Here is a 22,342-nt window from a genome sequence, read left to right on the forward strand (position 1 = left end):
CCCACAAGGGGAAGTTGAGGGAGGTAATTTGGGAGGGACAGGCTAACGTCGCAGCTCAAGTTGGGAGAGTAGTTAATGCTTGGAAAACACACTTTACACTCATCAGCCTACCGTCCTCCCTTCTGTGCAATACAGCACTCACCAATTATCAACGGCCTCTCATCTCAAGTCAAAAAACAGAGAATGGACTCAACCAGATAAACATGGTCCTACTGCACACTGCCATACTGGGCTGAGAGACCTCTAACGAGATTGTTAACAGGGCTGCTCAGTCACTGCACATCACTGCCAGTGCTAGCATCGTGCAATGTTTAAAAGACAATATTTAGATTTTTAAAATCATGACCTCTCGTAGAATCCCGGTTGAGAAACACTGGTCTATGGAATAAAATCTTAATCTATTTGACCTTTCCCTATTACTCAGGTCCTCAAGACCCGGCAACATCCTTGCAATTTTTCTCAGCACTCTTTCAAATCCTTTTTTTCGTCTTTCCTGTGGGCAGGTGACCAAAACTGCACACAATACTCCAAATTAGGCCTCACCAATACCTTAGACAATTTCAACATAACATCCCAACAATACATTGATTTAAAGGCCACTGTGCCAACAGCTTTCTTTACGACTCTATCTGCCACTTTCAAGGAATTACTGATCTGTATTCCCAGAACCCTCTGTTCTACAGCATTCCTCTTCCCTTAACCACTCACTATGTAAAACCTACCCTGGTTTGTCCTCCCAAGGTGCAAGACCTCACACATCTACATTAAATTCCATCTGGTCTAGATCCCTCTACAGGCTTTGATAGTCTTCCTCGCTATCTACTGCACCTGATCTTGGTGTCTACCGCAAATTTGCTGATCCAGTTAACCGCTTTATCATCCGCCCAAATTAGTGCAGTCTTTCACTGATTCTGTTATCCTTACTATTTTACAGATTTAGTGAGTAGGCCCACAAGAAAACAAATCTCAAGGTTGTACATGGTGACATATATGTACCGTGATAATAAATTTACTTTGAACTTTGATATAGATGACAGCAACAACAGACCCAGTGCTGATACCTACAGTACACCACTAGTCATAGTCAGAGAGGCAACCATCTGCAACCACTTTCTGTTAAGTATCTCCTGTTCATAGTCTTCTGCTGCTGTAGCCCATCCACTTCAAGATTCAACATGATGTGCATACAGAGAAGCTCTTCTGCACACCAATGCTGCAATGTGTGTTTGAGTTACTGTCATTTTCCAGTCAGCTTGAACCAGCCTGGCCATTCCCCTCTGACTTCTCTCATTAACAAGGCAATTTTGTCAACAGAACTGTCACTCACTAAATGCCTTTTGCTTTTCCTACCATTCTCTGTAAACTCTAGAGACTGTTATGCATGAACATCTCAGGAGATCAGCAGCTTCTGAAATACTCAAACCACCCCATCTGGCACCAACAAACATTCCGCAATCAAAGTCGCTTAGATCACATTTATTCTCCAACCCGATGTTTGGTCTGAACAACTGAACCTCTTGACCATGTATGCATGCTTTAATGCATTGAGATGCTGCCACATGATTGGCTAATTACATATATCGATAATTAGATACATTAGATAATTAAGGTAATAAGTGGGGTGTTTATAAACAACATCAGTTTCCTCCTATCTAGTCTCAGTTCACTTGTCTCATTGATCAGTTGAATTAGACGTGTGCTGCATTTTCTCCTGGCATAATAAATGTTGCCTCATTGAAACCAATAGAGCTTTTATTTTCCTTCATACTGAAGTAATAACCAAAGAAGACTGGGCAAGAATATTTTCTGCCACTTTACTTATTTTTTAAAATAATTAACCAGGTCAATGGAACACCTCTAAGTTGTTACTGACCGAGAAAGTTCCCAAGTGTACAGAAGCCTCATCATCTCAAACATGCAACAACAAAGTGCATTTATATAGCAATTCAGATGCAGAAATATGATAGAAGCTTGGTTACAGCAGCAAATTGTCTATCAAATTCAGAGAAGTGACATTGCAAGGTGGTAAAGTTCAGCTGGAAATCCAAAAAGTGGGGCAAGATGCCTGAACAAGTCAAAGACCAAATACATTTATTATCAAAGTATGTATTCTAAATACAACCTTTGTATGTATGCATCTCCTTGCAGGCAGCCACAAAACAAAGAAACCTAGTAGAACCCATTAAAAAAACTGTCAAACACCCAATGTGCAGGGGGAAGAAAACAAATCGTGCAAGCAGCAAAAGGAAGCAAACAAATGATGTTCTCAAAAATGAGTCCACAGACGACATCACTGTCATCACTACTGCCGATTCAAGAACCCATTAATATCACTAAAAGTCACGAAAATTAAACAAGATGGGAATATACAGCAGAAAAGAATGCAGTGAGCTGTAAACAGAAAGACAAAAGTTGTAGAAGACTATGAAAGTTTTTTTTTTAAACAGCAGGGTTACAGGCCCTTCCGAGCCCGCACTGTCCAATTACACCCTTCTGTCCAATTAACTTACATAATAACCCCTACATCTTTGGAATGTGGGAGGAAACCAGAGTGCTTGGAAGAAACTCACACAGTCATGGGGAGGACGTACAAACTCCTTACAGTTCGCAGTGAGAGTGAACCTAGATCACTGGCACTCTAATAACATTATACTAACCACTACGCTACTGTGCCATCCACACAGACTATGTATGGTTTTCGAAATAACACAATGAGAACAGGAATCTATAGAGATTGGCAAGGACAAGGACAAGAACAAGATTTATTTTATCAAGCCTTTCACCTCTAATGGAACTCCAAGCAAAGTAAGCTCATTTCAAAAGGAGGTCGATAAACATCAGTTTATCAAGAGGTTTCACTTGGTCATACATTTTTAAAGAAATGAATTAGTTAATGATCTTTGCATGTCACTGCTGAAAAAGTAATTACCAAATGATAATTTGCCAACCATTTTGAGACAACCCAATTAAGTTTAGAATTTTGTGTAAACTGAATAAAATAAGTGATAACAAGACTTAAGCAGCACTAATAGATTGGTATTCTCTCATTCATAGCAATGGCAATTAAATTGAGGACTGGTGAATAAAGGTCATCACAACTAACTTCTTGCAAGCACCATTCACACAGTAGTGCAGCAGTTAGTGTAACGCTTTACATTAGCAACTTTAAGATCGGGGTTCGATTCCCGCCACTGTCAGTAAGTAGTTGTTGATATGTTCTTCCCACAACTGCGTGTGGGCTTCCTCCCACACTCAAAGGCGTGCAGGCAAGAGTAAATGTCTTGTGAAAATACTATGTCAGCAAATCATAAACACGAGAAATTTTGCAGACACTGGAAATCCAGAGCAACACACACAAAAATGCCTGAGGAACTCAGCAGGTCAGGCAGCATCTGTGGAAATTAATAAACCGTCGACATTTCAGGCTGAGACGCTTTTTCAAGACTATGTTGGCACTGGATATATGGCGACACACGTGGGCTGCCCCCAGCACATACGCAGGCTGTGCTGTTTATTAACACAAACAACACATTTCACTGCATGTTTAGATGTACTAATCTCCTTAATTTCCAAAATACTAATTTTGAAAACTAAACTGACAACCAGAATTGAATTCTTAATTTACTGCACTTATTTTCAAAACAAAATGGGGAAGCAAAGTGTATAAACAGTAGCAAAACTTAGTTACAATCCAAGTCAAGATTGAAAGATCACTGTGGTAATGCAGCAGTACATTGTCTTTTTGCATGCAGTAGGGCCAATATTGAGGAAGATGAAAAGGGAATACATACAAGCCACAGACAACCCCTGGTCTTTTCTCATGTAACATTATCAGTGCAAGTGGCCATGGACCAGCCAGTAAGATGATGTACTGTCATTACATTTTATCCAAAATAAACCCTATTTTCAATCACTGCCCAAGAAGCATTTTGTTCTTCTGCGGATACATATCCTTTCAAGATGTGTCCAACGTGGCAGGAATGGAGTTTTTGATATATGCCATTACCAGCCATTCAAAGCATTTCATGATGATTGGCGTCAGTGCCAGCAGGCAGAAGTCATTTTGTTCTGAAAGTGTAGAGCTGTTTGGTACAGAAATGACAGTGGCTGATTTGAAGCATGTGGGGACACCAGCCTGGATGAATGATGTGTTGAATAAGTTTTTGAAGACATCAGTGGTATGTACACTCCCTGAGTACTCAGCTTGGGATTTTCTCTGGCCCAGCCACCTTACAGAGGTTGATTCTCTGCAGAGTCCTCCTCACGTCTACTGCTGCTGCAGATAGTGACTGCTTACCCGGGAGAGGGGAAGCTTACATGGAGCTTAGAAAAACAGAGGGCTATGGGTAACCCTAGGTAATTTCTAAATAAGTACATGTTCGGCACAGCACTGTGGGCAAAAGGGCCTGTATTGTGCTGTAGGTTTTCTATGTTTCTATTACGTTGCACGCCTCGAAGCGTGCATAAAAGTTGTTTAAACCCTCAGGGATAGAGACGCCACTGGTACTGTCAACACTTTCTCTTCACAGAGTCAGTAAAGCCCTTGATGTCCAGTTACATATGCTGTAGATCATTCTTGGACAGGTGTTCCTGAAATTTTTGAGCATAAGTGTTCTTTGCCCTCTCGTTGCCTGAGAAGATTTCTCCTTGCTGCTCTGAGACTTAAAGGTAGTGTCTGGGCTTTTAGTAGGGAGCGCATCTCAGAGCTTAGCTAGGGCTTCTGGTTGGGTAGTGAGATGACCATTCATGAAGTACTAACATCACCTGCACACTTACTGATATAAACAGTCACAGACAAGGGATATTCCTTGAGGTCTGTTTCTTCTCTATCTGCGGTGGGCTTCTTGAAGATTTGCAAGTGTCCGTTCAGCATAGTTCTAAAGTATAGAGATTGCCTCAATTAGGCTATACTGTGCTGGAACTTTTGACTATTTTCTCCATTTTCAGTAGCCACCAGTATGCTGGAATTAACATTATGGAGATGTGGTCAGAGAGGCCTAAATGTGGGTGTGGGATGGCTTTGTAAGTACTGCGTCTGTTTGTATAAACGTGGTCCAGTCCATTTGTTCCCCTAGTGGCCATGGTGACATGTTGGAGGAATTTGTGTAAAATGCCCTGCAGGTAACATGATTGAAGTCTCCTGCAGCTACAAAGAGACCATCTGGATGTTTGTTTTGTAGAGGGTTAACGATACTGTAAAGCTCTCCCAGTGTGTCCTTGGTGTTCATACTCGAGGGGATGTAGACAGCGATAGTGAACGCAACAGTAAACTTGTTGAGCAGGTAATGTGGTTGGCATTTAATCGTTATGATACCCAATTTCCCCTGAACAGTGACTGCTAACTACAGATGAATTGTGCACCAAGCTTTGTCAATTCCACTTCCTTTGGATTTCCTCAACAGGGAGTTTCTGTCTGCGCAGAACAGATTCATCCTGTCAAGTTGAAATGCCGAGTTGGGCATGTTTTCGTTTAACCATGTTTCACTCAAAACCAGAATGCAGCAGATTCTCATCTTTCTGTGCATTCATTCTCCATCCCAGTGAGTCCATTTTGTTCTCCAGCGAGCGGACTCTGATCAGGAGAAGTGATGGTAGTGCAGGTCTGGTTGGGTTAGCTCTCAGCCTAGCTTGTTCCCCAGCTCTCTTGCCTTTTAACACTGCCTGCATCTGGCACTAAGCCACCTAGGCCAGGTCTGGTGTCCACAGAATTCCTAGTCGTTGATCACCGCTATTAACTCTGTTGCTGGTGGCTTAGAAGTAATTTTGTCCAAGAGTTCTGTATGACTGTATTCATGGAGCTTTGGTGTACTGAGATCCCTGACTAGAAACTATGAAACACGATCTAAGAATCTGAAACTAACACCATTATTGGGAGCTGGAGAGCCACTGCTTTCCTGCGTGCCGCCATTGCTAGTAAAAGCATACATACGTGTATGTAAACTGAAACCAACAATTCAAAAGTTTTGTTTTATCTTTATTAAGGTAATTCTATGGTACAGAACCAAGCCAGTCAGATGTACCAAAGCATAAACACAGGAGATTCTGCAGATGTTGGAAATCCGGATCAACACATACAAGATACCAACAGAACTCAGGTCAGGCAGTATCAGTGGAGGAGAATAAGCAGTCAACGTTTCGGGCTGTGACCCATCATTAGGATGTCTATGGAGCGGAATAAACAGTCAAGTGATGATGAGGGGCCTTAGCCCAAAATGTCAACCATTTATTCCTCTCCATGGATGCTGCCTGACCTGCTGAGTTCCTCCAACATTTTGTGTGTGTTGTCAGATGCATGACTTCCTTTGAAAAAATTTGAAAACAAATTAAATTTTCAAGGAAACAGATCTTCAGGCATCTTGGCCCTTCTTTTGGGATTTCCAAACATCTCCACCTTGCATCATTGCTTCTCCAGATTTGATCAACACCACCAATTTGCCACAGACATTATCATTTAATATTCAGCCCAATTCATTTAAAAATCCACAACAACAAAATGCTTCATTCCACTTTCCCAACCGGGAACCAACTCTTTATCTTTAAGATGTCCCCTGCCTTCTAATTCATTGCCAATTAATCAGTAGATGTAGAAATGCCCCTACATACTGTATATAAATTATAGCTGCAACTGCTTGCTAGATAACTATTTTCCTAAATAATTAAAATAACAAAATGCATGCAAATTATTTTATTCAAAGCATGATATCTTAAATGATTATAAAATCAAATTTCTTTACACATAGTTTTTCAAAAGGGAAACTCATTCATTACCTTTAACTTGGACTCTGTTGCTCCCAAGATCCATTGGAGTGATCGACAAAACGTAACTTATCATATCTGTCACCTTTTGTTCAGGGTCACCAAATATTAGCTACAGGCTTACACCAGTTAATCAGCAAGCTGCTGTAGTGAATTCATTATATCAATCAATTGAGGTGATACCTCAACATATAAATTGGTTTTAAATGAAAGGACACCGTTTTAACCCCAAATGAGGGGGAGGGAAATAGTTTGCTTTACAGCATCAGTGCATTCTATTATATCCACAGTTGCATTCTTCTTCAATGAGGTCTGAAGATGTGGATCCTAGATCAGCTTCTGAAGACCCATCAAAAGACAACCACGTAGGACAACATCATAGTTGGCTTACGTCACTGCAGTAGTAATACTACTACAGTTGCATTGTATGTTGATAAAACATATCAGACAATAAACACAAGAAATTCTATAGATGCTGGAAATCCAGAGCAACACACACAAAATGATAGAGGACATGTCGGCCCATGGCCTCCTATAGTATCATGATGTGGCAACCCTCAGGGTGGAGGAGCAACATCTTTTTTTAAAATCTTTTTATTAATTTTAAACAAACATAAATGAAACATGAATACAGAGAGTTTGAAAGTACATAATTAATAGGTTAAGTATACATTCATTTAGATTATAATCCATATAACCTCCCAAACTCATAGTAATTACGAAAAAAGGGAGTAAATAAGAAGGAAAATGCCCCAAAGAAAAAAAAAACCTAACCAACATGGGCCATTGCATTATGTCAAATATACACAGTAGCGTCAATAACTCCGCACCTCCATCCAAATAATTAAGGATAATAGAAGCAGGGTTTAGGAAAAGTCAGTTTAACTGATATGAAAATGTTGGATAAATGGTCTCCAAGTTTCTTCAAATTTTACTGAAGAATCAAAGACAACACTTCTAATTTTTTCTAAGCTCAAACAAGAGATAGTTTGAGAAAACCACTGAAATATAGTTGGACGATTAATTTCTTTCCAGTTCAATAGGATAGATCTTCTAGCCATTAATGTAACAAATGCAATCATCCGTCGAGCTGAGGGGGATAAACAAATATTGTCCACCATTGGTAAACCGAAAATTGCAGTAATAGGATGCGGTTGCAATTTGATATTCAGAACTGTTGAAATAATACCAAAAATATCTTTCCAATAATTTTGCAAACAAGGGCAAGACCAAAACATGTGGGTCAATGAAGCTACTTCAGAATGACATCTGTCACAGGTTGGATTAACATGAGAGTAAAATCGAGCAAGTTTATCCTTGGACATATGAGCCCTATGTACAACCTTAAATTGTATTAGGGAATGTTTAGCACAAATAGAAGAGGAATTGACTAATTGTAAAATTTTCTCCCACTGCTCAGTGGGTACAAGACAATGAAGTTCTTTTTCCCATTCCTTCTTAATTTTTTCTGATACTTCTGGCTGTATTTTCATGATCATATTATAAATGGTGGCTACTAAACCCTTCTGGCAAGGATTCAGAGCTAAAAAGTTTTCCGTAATGTCCATTGGACATAATTTCGGAAAAGACTGTAACATATTATTCAAGAAATTTCTAACTTGCAAATATCTAAAAAAAACGAGTGTTAGGTAAATTTTATTTATTAGATAGCTGTTCAAAGGACATAAAACTATTATCTAAAAATAGATCACGAAAACAAGTTATACCTTTTGTTTTCCATAATACAAAGGCTTGATCCATAAAAGAGGGTCGAAAAAAAAAGTTAAGTATAATAGGGCTTGATAAGATAAACTTATTCAAGCCAAAAAATTTACGAAATTGAAACCATATTCGCAATGTATGTTTAACTATGGGATTAGTTATTTGTTTATTCAATTTAGATAAAGAAAAAGGAAGTGATGATCCTAAAATTGAAAACAATGAAAAGTCTTGTACAGATTTACATTCCAAATTTACCCATTGTGGGCAAGATGCTAAAGCAACATCTTATATTCTGTCTGGGTAGCCTCCCACCTAAAGGCATAAATATCGATTTCTCCTTCCAGTTAAAAAAAAATCCCCCCCCTTCTAATCCCCACTCTAGCTCTTACTTCTCCTTACCTGCCTATCACACCCCCCCACCCCCCGGTTCCCTCCTCCTTCCCTTTCTCCTATGGTCCCATTCTCCTCTCCTATCAGATTCCTTCCTCTCCAGCCCTTATCTTTCTCACCCACTTGGCTTCACCTATCACCTTTCGGCTATCCTCCTTCCCCACCCCCCACTTTTCTACTCTGGCATCTCCTCCCTGCCTTTCCAGTCCTGGAAAAGGGTCTCGGCCTGAGACGTCAACTCTTTATTCATTTCTCTGCCTGAACTGCTAAGTTTCTCCAGCATTTTGTGTGTGTTGCTTTGGATTTCCAACATTGCAGAACTTTGTGTTTATAAATGCTGGAGGAAGTCATCAGGTCAGGCGGCATCTACAGAGGGAAATAAACTGTCTTTGTTTTGTGCCAAGAGTCCTAATGAAGGGTTTCAGCCTGAAATACCGACTGCTTATTCGACTCCACATAGAAAGCCACGCAGTCACAGGGAGAATGTGTCGAGTTCCTCCAGCATTTTGTGTACAACAGACGGAGAACATTTATGAAACAGAATACGACAAAATAATATACAACAAGCAGAATTGTGAAGTAACCAGCAACGCACTGAAGTGAAGGAACTAGGATGTTACTTGCTGCCACTTACACACAGGAGAGAGGGGAGCTGGGGGGGGGGGGGACTTTGGGGTTCTAACATTTAACTTCCTTCAATCTTTGGGGGCACTCCTCTGTTTTCGTGGATAGTTGCAAAGAAAAAGCATGTCAGGATGTATATTGTATACATCTCTCGGACATTAAATGTACCTTTGAAACTGCCAGGAACATACAAAAATTCAAAGCTTCATTTATCACCAAAGCATACAACTCTGAAACTCTGAATAACAACCATATGCTGTGGAGTCAGACATGTTTCTATAAATGCAATATGCAAAACTTATGCAAGTGCATGAATTTTAATATGTTGAATGGCTTAACATCAGCTGCCCAAAAATTCCACACAATCTTTCCATCTCTTCCCGTGCACCCAATTTTTAAAGCCAAGATTTCCTTTCTATCGCTGCTGGTTACAGCCCAGTCCACCAGAGGCAAAGCCCTCTCCTACACTGAGTACATTTCCATGGAGCACTGCCAAAAAAAAAAAGCTGCATCTATCAAGGACCTCCACCATCCAGGCTGTGGTCTCTTCTCGTTGCTGCCAGTGGGCAGGAGGTACAGAGGCCTTGGGTCCCACACCACCAGGTTCAGGAACAGTTATTACCCATCAACCATCAGGCTCTTGAACCAGTGTGGATAACTTCTGTTATATTTATTGAGGTGCAGCACAGAATAGGCCCTTCCAGTCCTTTGAGCCATGCCGCCCAGCAATCCCCCGATTTAATCCTGGCCTAATCAAAGGACGATTTACAAAAACCAATTAACCTACCAACCGGTACATCATTTGACTGTGATAAGAAACCGGAGAAGTCGGAGGAAAGCCACGCAGTCACGCGGAGAACGTACAAACTCCTTACAGGAATTGGTGGGAACTTCATGCACCACAACTCTGAACTGATTCCACAACCTACTGACTCCCTTTGAAGGACTTTACAACTCACACTCTCAGTATTATTTTTATTTGCATAGTTTTTTGTCAGTCTTTTTGTTTATGTAGAGCTTTTCATAAATTCCATTGTATTTATTTTTTCCTGTAAATGCCTACAAGAAAATGAATCTCAAGAAGTATATGGTAACAAAACAAATTTACTTTGAACTCATTAATTGAAAACTTCACTTTCTTGTACTATTTGCTCTCATATTATAGATCTATTTTGTGTTGTCATAGTTGACAACACTTTACCTCAAAATCAAAAGCTTCTGAGTTCAACTCCACAACAGAACATAAGTACTTAGTCAAGTCTCAAACTTCGAAGCAACAATGAGCCGTGAAAATACAAATCAAATGATATTTTGATTGAAGTTCTCTGATTTGCTGGGGACAATTCAATAAAGAGAATGTTAAACTCTTCATGTCTTCACCAATAAAAGGAATACCAAGATTATAGTAAACACTAAGCAACACCTACAAAATGCTGGAGGAACTCAGCAGGTCAGGGAGCATCTCTGAAGAGGAATAAGCAGTTGACGTTTCAGGTCAAGACTCTTCATTAGGTCTGGAAAGGAAAGGGAATCTGGTATGCGATACGGGAAGGTGGATGGGTGGGGGAGGAGTGATGTAGTAAGAAGCTGTGAAGTGGAAGAGGTAAAGGGCTGAAGAAGAATGAATCTGATAGGAGAGAAGAAGGGGCCATGGGAGAAAGGGAAGGAGGAGGGGCACCAGAGGGAGCTGATGGACAGATGAGGAGAAGAGAAGGGGTGAGAGGCGAACCAGAATGGGGAATGGAAAAAGACAGAAGGGGGAAGGGGTTGAAATTAGTATAAGTTAGAGAAATCTATCAACTTGGTGGCTATCTTGCACTCCCTTGATCTTAGCTGAGTGATGAATGACAATAACTGCAGCAGCTTTACGAAATGCATTTGGGGCCAGAAATACCACATTGTTGGCACCAGACTTCTGTTGAATAGATCTCTGTTGAAGAATTACATTTCAGTCATTCTAGCCATAGGCCCACAGGAGAGTCCAGTACAGTAATTTCTATTGCTACCTTTTCAAACTGGGAATGGGTAAATTTGAGGCCTTACTTGGATAGGATAAGCTAATGTTTACAAAGCATGCTTCATACTTAGAGATATAGGAAAAGGATAAGGTAAGGTCACTCAATACTTGGTATTAAAAGATCAGTTGATCTGGTCCTGAATTCGTTCCCCTCAGATCCTTTAATCCCTCATCCAATTAGTCTCTCAGTCTTGAAGACTGAAACTGACCTTTGGGAAGAGTTATCCATAACTAATCTGCCCTCCATGTGAAATATGCTTCCTTATTTTGCTTCTAAAAGACCCATCTTTAATTTTAAGATTACATTGCCTTGTTCCACACTTGCACGAAAGAAATAGTTTCCATATATCAATAATATTACATCCTAGACATTTAAAGGAGGTAACTATAGAGATAGTGAACAGTCTGGTTATCATCTTGCAAAATACAATATATTCAGGTATTGTTCATGTGGATTATTGGATACCAAATGTGACTTCACTATTTAAGGGGCGGGGAGGAGAAAGGAGTGGAGGGAGGGGGTTAAAGTGAGATATACCAACCTGTAAACCTAATGTCAGTTGTGGGGAAAATTTGATATCTGTAAAGGGAGTAATAACAGATGACCTTTAAAAGGATAGCAGAACTGAGCAGTCTATGCACAGCATAGACTTGTGCATCCGCTCACTTCCTTTCCTATCCAGATGAAGGGTCTCAGTCCAAACTGTTGACCATTTATTTCCCCTCCACACATGCTACCTCAGCCGCTGAGTTCCTCCAGTGTTTTATGTGTGTTGCTCTGGATTTCTGGTATCTGCAGAATCTTTTGTTTAGAAATTACTGTTCCTCCCAATTTAGTGTTCTTTGTGCACAATATTTCTTCATCCAAGACGTTACTACATTATGGTGAAAAACCCATGCCACACTACAGGTTCCTCAAGATTTGATCACTTATACCTGCAATCAAATTATTTCATTCTCCTTTGCACTTGTGTACTGGAAATGACATTAAACAATCTTGAATCAAATAACAAACCTTTTATCCCGTCAACCTCCCCATCAATTATTTTCCGAGCTCAAAAAAGTGCATCCAATTTGGCGTGCACACTGCTCATGAGCATTTCAGGAAAAAGACTGTCCCGAGGTCTGATGGATAAAATGCATAAACGGGCCCCCGTCCAATAAGCTGCAATATCAAAATATTCACTCGCACTGATTTCCACTGCAAATTAGCATTGTCCCAAGAGTGACAATGAGATTACCGATGAGTTAAGTTGTCATGGAGTTTGCATTTTAATTTCTCTTCAGAAAAAGTACCATTTATCATTAAACCCCTGCTGAACAAATCAAAAAATCAATTGCTCGCTCAAATTTGTTCTTAAATATCAGTGGCAAGGACCTGAGGTATATGGAAAGGCCGAATAGATTAGGGCTTTATTCCCTGGAGTGTAGGAGACTGAGGGGAGATTTGACAAAGATACACAAATTATGAGGGCTATGGATAGTGCAAAGCAAGCAGGCTTTTTAAGCTGAACTTGAGGTCATGGGTTAAGAGTGAAAGGTGAAATATTGTGGAACCTGAGGGGGAACTTCTCCACTCAGAGGGTGGCCAGAGTGTGGAATGAGTTGCCAGCGAAGTGATGGATATGGGTTTAATTTCAACATTCAGAGAAGTTTGGATATGGGCATGAATGGGAGGGGTATCAAGATGCAAGTCAATGGGACTGGACAAAATAGTTTGGCACAGATTAGATGGGCTGAAAGGCCTGTTTCTGTGCCCTATGACTTTCAGATAACATACCTGAAATTGGTTATGGTTTTGTATATTCACATTTGCAATTCTCTACCATCAATATAATACTGCTTTCCCTTTCCAGGGAATTTATTACACAAGTTTGAAAGCAATTTTTTTTTAAATATAAAAGCTGAAACACAGTTTGTAAAGCATCCCAAAGCACTTCAGAAATATTATTGAATTAAATTTGAAATCGCCTCATTAAAAGATATTATGGCAAATCTCTAAAAGATTGGTCAGAGATAGATTTTAAGGATGGCTTTAAAGGGAGAGGCCTGGGAACAAGATGGAGAGAATTGAGAGAATTCCAGAGTTTAGGAACCTGTCATCACAAGCACAACCGCCAATGTGGCGGGGCAAAGTAATTGCTAAATGATCAAGGGGCCATAATTGAAGGAACATAAATATTCCAGGGTTCTATGGCTGAACATTAATAGGTGGGGAGCAGCTGTCGAAGGATCTGTTAACAAGTATCAATATACTTAAAATCTGCTAACAACTAACACAGGCGCATCTCAAGGATGCATACTTAGCCAACTGCTCTATTCTTGGGTGGCACTGGAGCATAGTGGTAAGAACATCACTTCACAGTACAGGTAATTCAGGTTCAATTCCCACCGCTGCCTGTAAAGAGCTTATACTTCCTCCCCGTGTCTGTGTGGGTTTCCTCCGGGTGCTCCAGTTTCCTCCCACAGTCCAAACAGGTACTCGTTGGGAGGTTAATTGGTCATTGTAAGATGTCCTGTGGTTAGGCTAGGATGAAATAAGGAGATTGCTGGGTGGTGTGGCTTAAAGGGCCAGATTCTGCGCTGTACCTCAATAAATCAATTAAATCAATCAATCAATCAATCAATCAATAAATAAATAAATAAATAGAGACTCTCTACACTCATGACTGTGTGGCTAGGAACAGCGCAAATGACATCTGTGGATTCGCCAATAACACCACTGTCGGCAGAATCTCAGGTGGCAACAAGGAGGCATACAGGGGCAAGACAGCTCGGCTGATTGAGTAGTATAACAATAACAACCTTGCACTCAATGTCAGCAGGACCAAGGAACTGATTGTGGACTTTTGGAAGGGAAAATCAGGAGAACACACACCAGTTCTGATCAAGGTGTCAGTATTGGAAAGGGTGAGCAGCTTCGTGTTCCCGTGGCATCAACATCTTAGAGGATCTATCTTGCGCTCAACATACTGATGCAATCACAAACAAGGCACAACAGCAGCTATACTTCTTCAGGAGTCTGAGGCAATTTGGCATGTGACAAAACACTTTAGCAAATTTCTACAGACGTACGTTGGAGAGCATTCTAACTGGTTGCATCAGTGATTGAAAGAATGGGGTATAAAGGGGTGTAGTGAGCTCTATCACAGGCACTAGTTTCCCCAACATCAACGTCATTTTCAAAAGACGACGCCTCGAGAAGGTGGCATCTATCATTAATGATCCTCACCATCCGGGACATATCCAAATCTTATTACTACTATCAGGGAGGAGGTACAGGAGCCTGAAGACCCACACTCAACATATTAAGAGTAGCTTCTTCTCCTCCACCATTAGTTTTCTGGGTGGTCCACAAACCCCTGAACACGATTACCTCACTATCCCTCTTTTGCACTATTTATGTGACTATTTCTTAAGTTTTGCAATGTGTAGAGGTGTAAAGCTCTCCTTCCCTCCGCTAGCCTGCAGGTCACCCTTGGAAAAGGTGTAGCATCTGCTTAGCCTCCCAATCAGGATCATGAGAAGCCATGAGAACAAATGGGGGAATGGTCAGGTGAGCAGCTGATTCATGTCAAAAGTCCTGATTATGCGAACACTGACGCCAGGCAGACAATGGCTGAGGTCACCAATCTTTTAAAGATACTGCCCAGAAGGCAGCAATGGCAAGCCACTTTTGTAGAAAAATCTGCCAAGAACAATCACAGTCATAGACAAGACCATGATCGCCCACATCATACAACACGACACATAATTATGATGATGATGGCTGTACCACTGCCCCAAAACAACAAATTGCACAACATATCAGTGATAATAAACCCAATTCTGATTTTGCTCAAATAAGAATATTCTAGGTCAACTGAATGCTGATAAGTTTGAGTTGGAACATGCAGAGTTCTCATGACACAAGGTGCCTATTGGAGAACTCATCTCGAAGCAATAAACACATTGAAAAGGGTGACAACAGTAGCCAGGCCAATGCACAACTAGTGTAACATGATGTTATGAAGATGAGAAATTCAACCCTGTTGATGCTACAGACATTCATCTTGGGAGCGAGTAGGTGAAAACGATTCAGCAAGCTGCAGAGGGTAGGAGACTCAGACAGCACCGTCACGAGCACAATCCTCCCCACATTGAGGACATCTTCAAAAAGTGTCACCTCAATAATACGGCACAGACGCTCATCGTCCAGGACATGCCCTCTTCTCATTACTACCATCTGGGAAGAGGTACAGGAGCCTGAAGACACACACTCAGTGTTTTAGGAACAGCTTCTTCCTCTCTGAATTTCTGAATGGACAACGAACCCATGAACGCTAACTTTTTAATATTTAATTTTATTATAATTTATAGTAATTTGTTATGCCTGCACTGTACTGCTGCTTGGTTCATTAAGACGGTCATAATCAAGGATGGTAGTGGGAGAAGCTCCCACTACCTATTAAATGCTCCCAATGACATGCACCTCAAACAGCCTCTGACAACCAATGGGCTCCTGGCCTTCACGTGTGGCTTAGCTACTAAGCCTGGCGGAACAGTTTCTACAGACAGGAGAAGGGGCAAAGTCGGGTTACTGCACCTTAAAACCTGTCATTTCAGGCAGATTGGGCTCATCAACTGTGATTGGCAGCTCATCTCGGAGAAGGAAAACTCGGAACTTAAAACGCCACTTCATTGCGGCTGTACCCACTCATGGGGAAGGCTTTGGGAGTAAACCCAGCGAGAAAACTCTGGAGCTGGAGTCCCTAAGGTAGCCCTATGTTGAGTTCAACGCTGACTAGCAACTCCTGCTATGCCACTAGTGCCAATCTGTATCGGCCTCTGGCGTTCCTTTGGATTCATCAGCTGCATGGAGAGGAGAAGCCTGCTACATGGGCAACAGCTTGCTCTCCATTTCATACAGTTCTGACTTGCGTATCACATCAACAGCTATGACCCAATAGCCATGGTCGACCCTGACCAATGGAAGGCCTCATTGTGCCACTGCCATGAAACAACAAATTTCATGACCTATGTCAGTGATAATAAACCTGATACTGATTCAAACTGGGAGCATCTAAGACAATGGGAATTCAGGTAATGAGAGGTTGTTGATCCAAAACTAACTTTGTCCCTCTTTTCACAAATACTGCTCAATCTGCCAAGCATTTCCCCACATTTTTGATTTTCAATTTCATATTTCCAGCATCAGCTGTATTTTACTTTATCAATGGTACAAACAGAGTGGTTGAGTCTTAGATAGCTAGCTACCAAAGAGAAAAGAATGAAGATTGTGGCTTGGTAGGGATAGATAGCAATGGTTCAATCTTTACAACATTTACCCACTTTTATTTTCACAAAACATAACGCCAGTATACAGATAGCCATTCCTCTCTGCGCCTTTTGGCGCATCAGGCGGCAACCTTGCACTTCGCCCAGCCGGTTTCGAGCCTGAGACCACTCGCCTCGCAATCCAGTGTGGATGCCACTACACCGCTGGCCAGGTTGGGTGCACTCACACACCCTGACAAAACTAATTCAAAATACCAGATATTTTCCCCATAGTAATCTGCTTTTTAAAGCCAGAAGCCTACATACATTTCAGAAATATGAATTTAAAAAACCACGCATAGCAGTGGAAGAATTTAAGTTCAGTTAATTTAATAAATTCTAGAGTAAAATCAAAAAAACAGCTTCCAGCTTTAAGGACCCCCATCACCCAGGTCATGCCTTGTTGTCATTTCTATCATCAGGAAGGATGTACAGAAGCCTAAAGGCACACACTCAATAATTCAGGATCAGCTTCTTCCCCGTTGCCTCAGATTTCTGAATGGATGCTAAACCCATGTACACTACCTCACTATTTTTTTTATTTCTGTTTTAGCACTACTTATTTATTTAATTTAACTATGCAACGTAGACCAATGTACTACTACTACAAAGACAACAAATTTCACAACATAAGCCAGTGATTTTAAATCTGATTCTGAAAAATCAAAGTCAATTGTCATATGCACAAAAAGTGCAACAGCATCACAGATATATTTTATACAAAACATTTCAAAGAAAAATACAAATTAGCTCAGTTTTAAAAGGTGGGCATTCAGGATGATAGCATGGAAAAGCCAACTATCACAAAATTCCAACTGGTCCACTAATACCCTTTAGAATAGGGATTACCAACCTGTTTTATGCCACAGACCCCTACCATTAACCCAGGGGGAAGTGGACTGCAGGTTGGGAACCCAAGCTTCAGGATAACCTAAAACCTCAGTCATTTTGGTCTATATGCAATTCCAGATGTAAGGTGGCCGAACCTTCACTTCTCTATGAAAAGGCAAGTTCACCCCAGGGGTGATCAGAATTTACAGATGCTCATTCAAATGTCTTTCTCGCCACAATGTCCACATCTCATAAAAAGACAGGGTATTAACACCATCATTGCTGATGGCAGGGTGTAAACCAATTGTAGATGCTGAACTGCACTTTTACAGAAATTGACAAAAAATTTGCTATAGTCCAGCACCTTTTTTTGTTTGCGTTTAATGATGGAAAAAGAATGCCTGGCAATGCAGTGCAATACTACATTTTGCTTTGCCGCAACTTCGGGAGAAGGTGGTGGACTCCTGAAAAAGGGTCTCGGCCTGAAATGTCAACTACCTATTCATTTCCATAAACGCTGCCTTTTGTGTGCGTTACCTGGACTGCCTGCATATCTTATTAGGACAGGCTGAGTGACCTAGCACCTTTCTCTTTGGAGTGAAGCAGATGAGACATGGCTTGATAGAGATACTTAAGATGATAAGAGGCATTGATAGAGTGGACAGCCAAAGACTTTTCCCCAGGATAGGAACAACGAATATGAGAGGGCATCATTTTAAAGTGATTGGAGGGAAGTATAGGGGGAAATGTCAGAAGTAGATTGTTTTTAAATAGTGAGTGGTGAGTACACAGAATGTAGATACAGAATAAAATCAAAAAGGCAGCGCCCATCATCAAGGACCCCCACCACCCAGGTCATGCCTTGTTCTCATTGCTCCTATCAGGGAGGAGGTGCAGAAGCCTAAAGGCACACACTCAACGAGTCAGGAACAGCTACTTCCCCTCTGCCATCAGATTTCTGAATGGACATTGAACCCATGAACACTACCTCCCTACCAGGGAGGGAAGGGTTAGATTGATCATGGAGTAGGTTAAACAGCTGGCACAACATTGTGGGCCAAAGGGCCTGTTCTGTGCTACAATGTTCAATGTTCAACTGTAATCAACAAACGCGGTATATGACGAGTCAATCCAAGGGACTTACAGCAGTTCCTTCACAATACTAATCACAGAGTGGCAAGAGGATTGACACGCACTTCAGCAACCTACAGCTCCTGACAGAAAACCTCAAGGCATGAATGTTTGTTGCAATGAAACCAAACTCCTCAGCAAACCACTACTTCTCTCTATGGGCCCACAAGTTTTACATAATAAAAGAATGCAACTTTCTCTTAACAGACAGAGCATGATACAACCAGTAGGTAGTAAAACGTAGAAATACGCACGTTACTATACACATTTCTAGTTAGTGGGAATGGGGTGCTGGGTACAGGGAAGGAGTCCAAGGAAGTAAGAATTCCTCGAGGATTAATGTGAAGACAGCCTCAGAAGAAACTTTGCAGACCCGTGGAGTGGGCTGGCAGGCAGGGAGGTTGAGACAGGATGATCCAGGAAGTGGGAATCCATGAGAAAGGGGATTTTTATCTCGCACACTGACAGTGACGAGACGTGGGGCGGTGTATAGGGAAGGGAGGGAGACAGAAGGGATGGGGACAAAGAACGAAAATGGCAAGTGCGATTTTTTTAAAAATGTCAGAAGTGGGGGAAGAACGGTAGGGATGAGGGGAAGAGGAGGAGGAAGACAATAAAGAGGTGAAGAAGGCGGAGGGGGAAATCAGAGGGCACGGCAAAAGGGGGATCGGGCGGGGTGAGAGCGGATGGGGAATCAGGCGGATTATGTGGGGGTATACAGAGGGGCGATCCGGTGGAGGGGAGGAGGGGCGATCGGGTAGGGGAGGTCAGAGGGAGGATCGATTGGGGGTATACGGATGGGGGAAGGGAAATAGGGCGGGGGGAGAGAAGGATCAATACCGAGGAGGGAGGACTCCGATGCCGGGGTGAAGATCCGATGTCGGAAGGGGAGGTGGGGAGGTGGGGAGGGGGGTCCAATGCCGGGCGCGGGAGATCCCGATCCCGGGAGGAGGGGGGCTATTGGGGGTAAGGAAAGGTATTTTGCCGCCGCCGCGTTTACTCACCGCCGCCGGTCTCTCTGTCATCGGCCCTCTCCCCCTCCTCCCCCCACCCCAGCCCGCCGCCTCCCAGTGGAGCGGAGCCGGGAGTCGGTGGCCTGGAGCCGGGAGCCGGGAGCCGGCCGCCGCCTCAGGCTGAAGCCTCGTCCCGCTCCCGCACAGGCCTCAACTGACATCTCCCGTAGGAGGTCAAAGGGCGCGCCTGGCGCCAAGGAGCTTCGCCGTGCGGCAAGATGGGCGGGCGAGCCGCAGCCGGCGAGGAGAGCCGGTCCTCCGGGCGCCCCGGATCGCCAGAGTTCGTCCCTACCTCGTCTGCAAGGCTGCGGCGATCCCTCCCGTCCGCTCTCACGCTCTCATGCAGGCGAGCAATCCGGCCGCACGCCCGCAGAAAACCCTTTGCAAAATAAAAAGGGTTGTCAACAGTCCTGAAACGTCGACTCTTTATTCCTCTCCATAGATGCTGCCTGACCTGCTGGGATTGTGTGTGGGAGATGCTCCTGAGTTTTCAGCACCTGCAGGATCTCCTGTGTTTTGGATGCTCAGCAGGTCGGGCAGCATCTGTAGAGAGGGGGGAAACAGTTAATGGTTCAAGTGGACCATACTAAGCAAAAGCTCCCACCACCACCCCAGTCAGATCTGGCAGAATTTTCTACAGGTTTGCCACTGTTGTTTTATATTTAAAGTTCCGCACGCTGAAACGCGAGGGAGCTGCGTTTATATATTCCACGTCAAATCAGTTCACAGCCCCGTGTGGTCATTGCCGAGGTCGGGGGTGAAAGGCACGGCAGCCAATTGGCGCAGTGCAAACTTCACCAGCAGGGTACGTGTCTGCACAGTTGCAATGAAAAACTTAACTTGCCGCTGTATCGCTGGCAATGAGCATCGGATAGCCCTCACAAGAAAATATAGACACAATTTTTACAAGAGTGCAATTACAACAGAAAGCATTTATTGCTTATAATTTATTAAAATATTTCAAAATGTATTGAAGTATCTATTGCTTACTTACTATCCTTATTTTGTTTTCAAAGTGTTGCTAAGCTTATGATGAGGGTTGTGCTAGAGAATCTTTGAGTGTTAGAGGAAGGAGGTAGGCCCTTAGGGTAGTGTTGGTCCTGCAAACTAGTCCCTTCTGCCCTCAGACAGAAGAGGTACTGCATACAGATGCTGGATATCGAGAGCAATGCACCCAATGTGCTGGAGGAGCTCAGCAGGTCAGGCAGCCTCTATGGAGGGGAATAAACAGTCGACATTTTGGGCTGAGACCCTTCCTCAGGACTGGGAAGGAAGGGGAAAGAGCTCAGAATGAGAAAGTGGGGGTTGAGGAGGAGGAAGTGCAAGGTAGTAGGTGATAGGTGAAACCGGAAAAGGGGGAGGGGTGAAACAAAGAAGTTGATTGGTGGAAGAGATACTAATGCCTCCCAATCCAGCCAACTCCCTTCCCCCCCACCCCCCCCCCCCCAATCTCAGGCGTGTGAAATCGAGAAATCTGGATGGGGCTTTCACCCTTTTTAATCCGACCCTTGCCATTCCACTCCTGATGAAGAGTCTCTGCCCAAAACATTGAGTGTTCCTTTTCCTCCAGAGAGGCTGCCTGACCCGCTGGGCTCCCCCAGCATTCCGTGGACAAAGCTAATGGCGGGGACTGATCTTTCTCATCCGGGAGACCAATGAAACGAGTAGACAGGGCGGTAAGGTGGGAATGTGCCATGCCTGCCTTTGCAAGTCAAGACATTGAGTATGAAAGTAAGGAAGCCACGTTGTAGTTTTGGCTTGACTGCACTTGGAACACGGTATCCAGTTCCGGTCACCCCATCACTGGATGGATGTGGAGGCTTTTGATTCAAAATTGTTTAATGTCATTCCCGGTACACAAGTGTAAAGGAGAATTAACTAATCCAGATCTGATGCAGCACTAAAAAAATGCAATAAAATAAAAATCAGGAAAAAAAACAATGAATATTGAGGTTTATTGAGAGGAGATTTGATAGAGGTATTTTAAATTATGAGGGGTATAGATAGAGTAAATGCAAGCAGGCTTTTTCCACTGAGGTTGGGTGGGACTACAACCAGAGGTCATGGGTTAAGGGTGAAAGGTGAGAAGTTTAAGGGGAACATGAGGGGAAATCTTCTTCACTCAGAGGGTGGTGAGAGTGTGGGATGAGATGCCAGCAGAAGTGGTGCATGTGGGCTCGATTTCAACGTTAAGGGAGGGGTATAGAGGGCTAAGGTCTGGGTGCAGGTTGATGGGAGTTGGCAGTTTCAACGGTTTCAGCATGGACTAGATGGGTCAAATGGCCTGTTTCTGTGCTCCACTTTTCTATGACTCTATAAAGGGCTGGAGAAGGGGGAATCTGATAGGGGAGGACAGAAGGTAATGGAAGAAAGGGAAGGGGGAGGAGCACCAGGGGGAGATGATGGGCAGGTAAGGGGATAAGGTGAGAGAGGGAAATAGGAATGGGGAATGGTGAAGGGGGGGGGGCAAATACCAGAAGTTCGAGAAATTGATATTTTTGTGGCGGACGGAGTGAAGGTGATCAGCAAAACGGTCTCCCAA

At 42.7% G+C, this 22,342-nt stretch overlaps 1 protein-coding gene across 4 annotated transcripts in view; it reads right to left on the reverse strand.

The window, feature by feature from the left end:
• The window catches only part of LOC140717332 (fibroblast growth factor receptor substrate 2-like), a 99,500-nt gene extending 79,389 nt beyond the window's left edge, over positions 1-20,111 (reverse strand). Inside the window, exon 1 of one of the 4 annotated variants that reach the window (XM_073030809.1) lies at positions 20,093-20,111. The gene's annotated coding sequence lies outside the window, so the exon portion shown is untranslated. Of the gene's footprint in view, positions 1-19,791; positions 19,950-20,092 lie in introns of those variants that run through there. The other 3 variants (XM_073030813.1, XM_073030807.1, XM_073030812.1) reach the window with 3 other exon arrangements.
• Between the last annotated feature and the right edge of the window lie 2,231 nt (positions 20,112-22,342).

This window comes from Hemitrygon akajei, chromosome 27 (genome assembly GCF_048418815.1).
Source record: "Hemitrygon akajei chromosome 27, sHemAka1.3, whole genome shotgun sequence".
Taxonomy (NCBI): Eukaryota; Metazoa; Chordata; class Chondrichthyes; order Myliobatiformes; family Dasyatidae; genus Hemitrygon; species Hemitrygon akajei.